The sequence below is a fragment of the Cryptomeria japonica genome, chromosome 6 (assembly GCF_030272615.1).
Source record: "Cryptomeria japonica chromosome 6, Sugi_1.0, whole genome shotgun sequence".
Lineage (NCBI taxonomy): Eukaryota > Viridiplantae > Streptophyta > Pinopsida > Cupressales > Cupressaceae > Cryptomeria > Cryptomeria japonica.
The window spans coordinates 514287100-514293099 of NC_081410.1; positions in this window are offsets into that span (position 1 = coordinate 514287100).

Here is a 6000-nt window from a genome sequence, read left to right on the forward strand (position 1 = left end):
TATTCATTACCTAATTACCTTTTTAAATGACCTACAAGATCTCATATATATATGAGTCTTTACAATACATCATGTCAGCTATACAAATAATATTACAATACAAAACAATATTATTTCCATGTCGGCTTAAAGTGCTAGTGTGATCTATTGTCGGTGTAGACTAGATGCCGGTGTGAATAAACTTGTAGTGCCTGTCGGTGCCGGTAAATGATGTTTGTTGTCGGTGTAACCCATGAACCATGCTACCAGTTGGTTGGCATCAATGACAACATCAACTATTCTCCTCTAAGTGTGTAATGTCAAAGGTTATAGGAGATATGAGTAGCAAAGACCTACATGGAATAAGATGAAAAGTGTATCGACACATGCAAGGAATCCATGGAGATTGAAAGCTAGCCACAATGGCTTGATTAGAAGAGGAAGTGCAAACCGGTATGATAGAAGGTTTCCCAATAATGAGATTGGCATGGATGCAGTCTGCTACTACAACAATGTCTGCATGCATGCGGTAGAGTCTAGTAACCCAAGTACCAATCAGTAGAAGAAGGGAAGACCTACTCCAAAGGCTGCAAATGAGAAAAGGAAAGAAAACAAAATGGTATGGAAGAAGAGGCAGGAAGACAAGACCATTGACCAGCACTATGAATTCAATGCATATAGGTGATATCTTCTTAGGATTAAAGGAGATGCAGGACCTTAGGGGGAGTTACACATTGACCATACTATTCACTCCCTTAGTGGAATAATAACAATTGAAAAACAAAGTGTTATCGGTATAGAGGAAGGAAATGAGATGGCGAGTGTGTGTAGTGGCTACCCTGGCTACACACCTACAGATGAAAGATGGATCACTACTGCATATGTCAATGGTTAGCAAATCTGCAATTAGGATTAGATGCAAATTGACACAAGAAGATAGGAGTTATAGGAAGGTGCTTCGATGGAGATGATGGACCGGTGCAGGAAACCAGTATGTGTAGTAGGTTACCGGTATGTATACTAATTAGTATTGTAGGTTATGTAAATGTGGTTGTAGATCATTGCATTAACTCTAGTAGCATGAATTAACGTGTTTATGTCTCAAGTTGTATTGGAAAAGACCTGAATGACATATGTTGACCGAGTAGCTGATCTTGTATGCATGCATTCTGTGTGGGATAACCATTTTTTATTTATGGCATGATAGTAGTATTGTATGGCATTGTGTACACCTAGGATCATGTCATATACTATGATGGTTACAATGGAGCTAATAGATCATCCATGTGATCACATATGCTCAACTCAACTGGTATAAGGGGTAGATTGGAGCTCCAAATTAGAACTTGATAGACATTGGGAACCTGAGATGTATGACTCAGGGGGAGTTGACAGCCATGCTTTTTTGACTGTTATCAAACTTCCTCACAAAGAGGGTGTGCAAGTGTCTTTGGAGGTATCCGAGATTATGAGATATTTCAATGCCTATTCAATTGAGTTCACAACTGAATCATCATGAGTTCTTCTTGCTAAGAGAGAAAGTCACCTGCATAAGAGAACATGCATTTGTTATCAGAAGAGATACAATTAGTATCAGTGTTAGCCTCAACACTTGATATCAACATTTTGGGGTCAGAATGGCTTCTGCATATCAAGGGGAGATGATGTAGTTTGACTGACAGGTATGGTCTATTCACTAACACATGGGTCTTCAATTGGTTTCAATATTGTATATGCATATGTCTCTTGTTTGCATATACACTTGGTTGCTGGGAAATTGGTGTCAGATGGTGGTTGAAGGAGGAGAAGCATCCGATAGAGAAAAAGGTGCTAAACCAATCTATCAGTACCAGATAGACACAAGGAGGAGTGAAGCCCTAACATTCCCTTTGCCATTGTTGTCAAAGGGGAAGAGAGATTGTGTAGTATGTCGCATACTACATGTATTAGTATCCATGAATCACACAAAGGGCAAGAGACAATATGTAGTATTCCAAATACTACGTGTTGACATCAATGCCAAAGGGGGAGATTGTTGGCATTGTCTTGTCATTGATGTCAAATGGTATAGGAAGACTACCCGCATAAGACATATATGTACAACACTATCATTGTTTCATACTGGATGTGATGTCTTTGATATCACCTAGTGTTGCATGCCACTGGTAAGGGAGAGAACAATACAATGACCACTGGAGTCACAGGTATACAAGTCAGTGTTTGACTTGTGTGGAAGAGATGGATAGGAGACCGATATGATATAGAAATAGGTAAATGATGACATCTTCAAGAGGACAAGATGCTTCGAATTCGATTGTGATGAAGAGGTGGAATGCTACCAAGAATCACATCAACACCGAAGGTGAAGTCTGTGCAGGCCACTAGTATGTTGTTGGATATGTGGATGTGAAACAATAGGACTCCCACTGGTTAAAGATGCAGTCACCGGATGAAGAAGATATCACCAAAAGAAGAGAAGGCTGACAGAGAGTATGCTCAATGGGATTATATGTGGTTATTCGAAGACATGCATTTGCTCAAATAGGGAATTCATATTGATGAAATACCGGAAGTTGAAGAGCACAATATGATGACAACTGATTCTCTCTAGTAAATTGTGAGTAGGAGACAAGGATCTACTGCTACCAATAAGTGATAATATCTTTCTTATCCCACATCGTACATAATATACTTCATGACTCCCTAGGATAAGATAGTCAGAGGAGGAAAAGGCAAGTGATTGGATGCATAGATCGGTTGACCAATGTGGAAGATGACCAAGCCTCCAGAGTGTGAGCTCATAGATAAACATTAGATTAGCATGTGATGTCAAGAAGTGCCACCGAGACAGAAAAATAAAATTAAAGAAGTGATGGGTTTGTCACTTTGACAAACTGGTTGAGATGGTGTCTGGGCTGATAAAGAGAGAGGCAATGTTAACCAGCTGCAAACAGATGATATTTCCATATTAAAGATGGAGTTTGCTAAAGGTTGATGACATGGTTTCATCAAGGTGGTTACCAGTAAGTGTGTCTCGGTTTTGGCTAACAAGGTGCAGATGTGGTAGGCTCCCATCTAATGAAGATAAGCATGTGATGGATTGATATGCTTGGTGATCGGTTAAGGTGTTCCACCGATATAGTTGTTGGCATTTTGATAATTATGTTGTGATTTTCATTCATGGACACACACTTGCTATGAGATCACTTTGAGAATGTATGAATTATGCTCAACCGGTAATTGTTTCAAACTCGTATCATGTTGTAGTCTTTAGACTACTATTGTTATGCAGAAAGTGTTTACTAGTCTAAAGCAGTATAAAGACCCAAGCAACATAGAGAGATCAAGCAGTTTAAGGATCTCAAGAGGAGTGAAGCAAAGGAGCCACAAGTGATAGTTATCTTCTTCCAATCTTCAAGTTTTGTCAACCAGAAATCTCTTTGAACCGGTATTACTCTGAGTTACCAACCGGTAACCAGAAAGTTGGAAAAACCGGTAATACTCTATGATGAGTTACCAACCAGTATATTTTTGTGATGAGTTACCATCCACCGACACTTTGACACTAATTTTGTGTCATGTTATCAAATGTGTCTAGATACAATGAACCTAGGAACTTGTAATGAAATCCTATTGGACCGACATGAAACCAGATTCCTTTTAAGGACATCATGTCTAGGGTTTAAAGAGAGAGAGAGAGAGTATGCGAGAATAGCTATTAGGTTTTGTAGTGGTTGAAAAACTTCTTGAATGTGTGATCTTAACTGAGAAGATCAAGTCTGTGAGTTGTAACAGAGTAAGGAGTTTACTAAAGACTGAAGTAATGCTGAAATGCATTAGCTATGAGCTACAATGGATCTAATCAAGCATACTGTACCATTTGCTAGATCATTCACTTGTTGATTATTCACATCTTTGACAAGTTAGAAACCCTTAACCAGGTAGGCCTAGAAAAGCTTTTGTAAATCCTCTAACAAGGTGGTTCACATCTGTGGATCTGGAATCCTCTCACAAGGTAGTATTTAATCAGACTTATCTCCTAATAGAGATTGAGATTCCTAATAGGATATGTTCTGGTGTAGAACATTGTATGACCTTAACCAGTCTGGTTACTATTCTACATATAGTTACTTGTGAGTTTCATCTCACCATGGTTTTTCCCATTTCGGTTTCCACATCAAAATCTCCTGTGTTATGGTGATTCTGCTTCTATGGGTGAATGCATTATTTGCTATTTGGTTTGCATATGTGTTAACTGGTTTGTTTGCAAAACGGTTTTACTGGTTTACTACTCGACTATTAAAGTGTTTAAGTACAATATTTTTTGCTATACTAATTCACCCCCCTCTTAGTATTCATCAATTGGTATCAGAGCCAACCTTTCTATAAGTCTAACCAGTTGGAAAGAGATATGGGGGAATACACTGTGAGGGAGCTTACTCATCAGCTCACTCAGTCTTAGCAAGCCTATGATGAACTTATGGTCAAATATAAGGCCTCTCAGGCAAAAAGAAGAGAGCATGCTGAAAAACTAATGGAGCTATCTGAAAATAGTTCTTCTGATGAAGCAGACATGGAAGCCCTAATTCAAGAAGTAGAAAAATTGAATGAATCTAATTCCAACTTGAGAAAGGAATTGGAAGGACTAACTATTCGAATGTGCCAAGAGCTTGAGAACGAGAGGAAAGCTGAAGATCTGGTAAAAGACAAAGACTATGGGATCTCAAAGCTGAAGCAAGAGATTAGTGCACTTACTGCTAGTCTTCATGAAAGCAAAATGGAAAAAGAAGAAGTGCAAGGTGAACTAAGCATGGCTATCTTTGAGAATGCAACCTTGAAGGAATCCAATGCTGCCATTTCCAAAGAACTCATTGAGTCAAAGGAAATACTTGCCAAATTCCATAAGAGCACTATCAAGCTAGAGCAGAAGTTTGAATCAGCAAAACCGGTAAAGAATACCAATGGACTTGGTTTCTCTGATTATGAGGAAGGTGAGACCTCTGGAACAAAAGATGGAGCATCAAAGAAACAACCGACATCAAAGGATAAAGGTAAGAAAAAGTTCAAACATGTTTGCTTTAATTGTCTCAAGGAAGGACACACTACTAATGTATGTATAAGTAAGGCTTACAATGATTTTCCTTATTTTCTAAACTATAATCCTAGATCTAATAGATTTAATGGTAATTGTTATGCATGCAACAAGTTTGGGCATAGAGCATTTGAATGCAAGTCTGTCATGCACAATACTAGAAGGTAACCTTAAAGGAGTCAAGGAGTTTTTCCCGAACCCTCTGGGAACCGAAACCCAAACTAGTTTAATACCTATAGTCATTAGTCAGGTAGCGGTGGCTATCAAGTGACAACTGGATGGAGAGCAATCTGTATGATTTGCCATGGTAACTGTCACACTACTGCAACCTGTAGAAGGAAGAATGGAAACGTGAATAATGAACCTTGGAGAACACCTGGAATGGTTTGCTATCATTGCAACAAACCGGGTCATTCAGCAAGATTCTATAGAAGTAGAAAGAGTGTATCGAATGATATACCAGTCACTCTGAAAGGAAAAATTGATGTTGAAACTGTTCAAGTAGATATGAAGAAAACCTGGATGAAGAAGCCATAAGAAGTGATTCAAGAAGAACAGTTTCTGCACCCAGTGTGGAAGTCACTGAACTGACAAACTAAGCATCAAAAAAGCTTAGGGGGAGCAAACAGCGAAATATCTCAAAACCCCTAGTTGACACCGGCAAAAGACCTTAACCGATATGAGATACCTGTCAGATTGATAGAAGACTGGAAACGGTATAAGGCAAAATTAGGGTTTACGCCCTAATAGTGGAGCGTTTATTATGGTAAGTGGAGAATTTGTTTAAAAGGAATTTTCAAATCATTTCTCACTATCTTTTTTTGAGTGAAGAATTTTTCAAGTGCAGAGTGAAGAAAAGTGATTTACATTGCGATTCAAAGAATTTATCAAAATCCTGAAGAAGAATCTGAAGCAAACATCTATTAGAG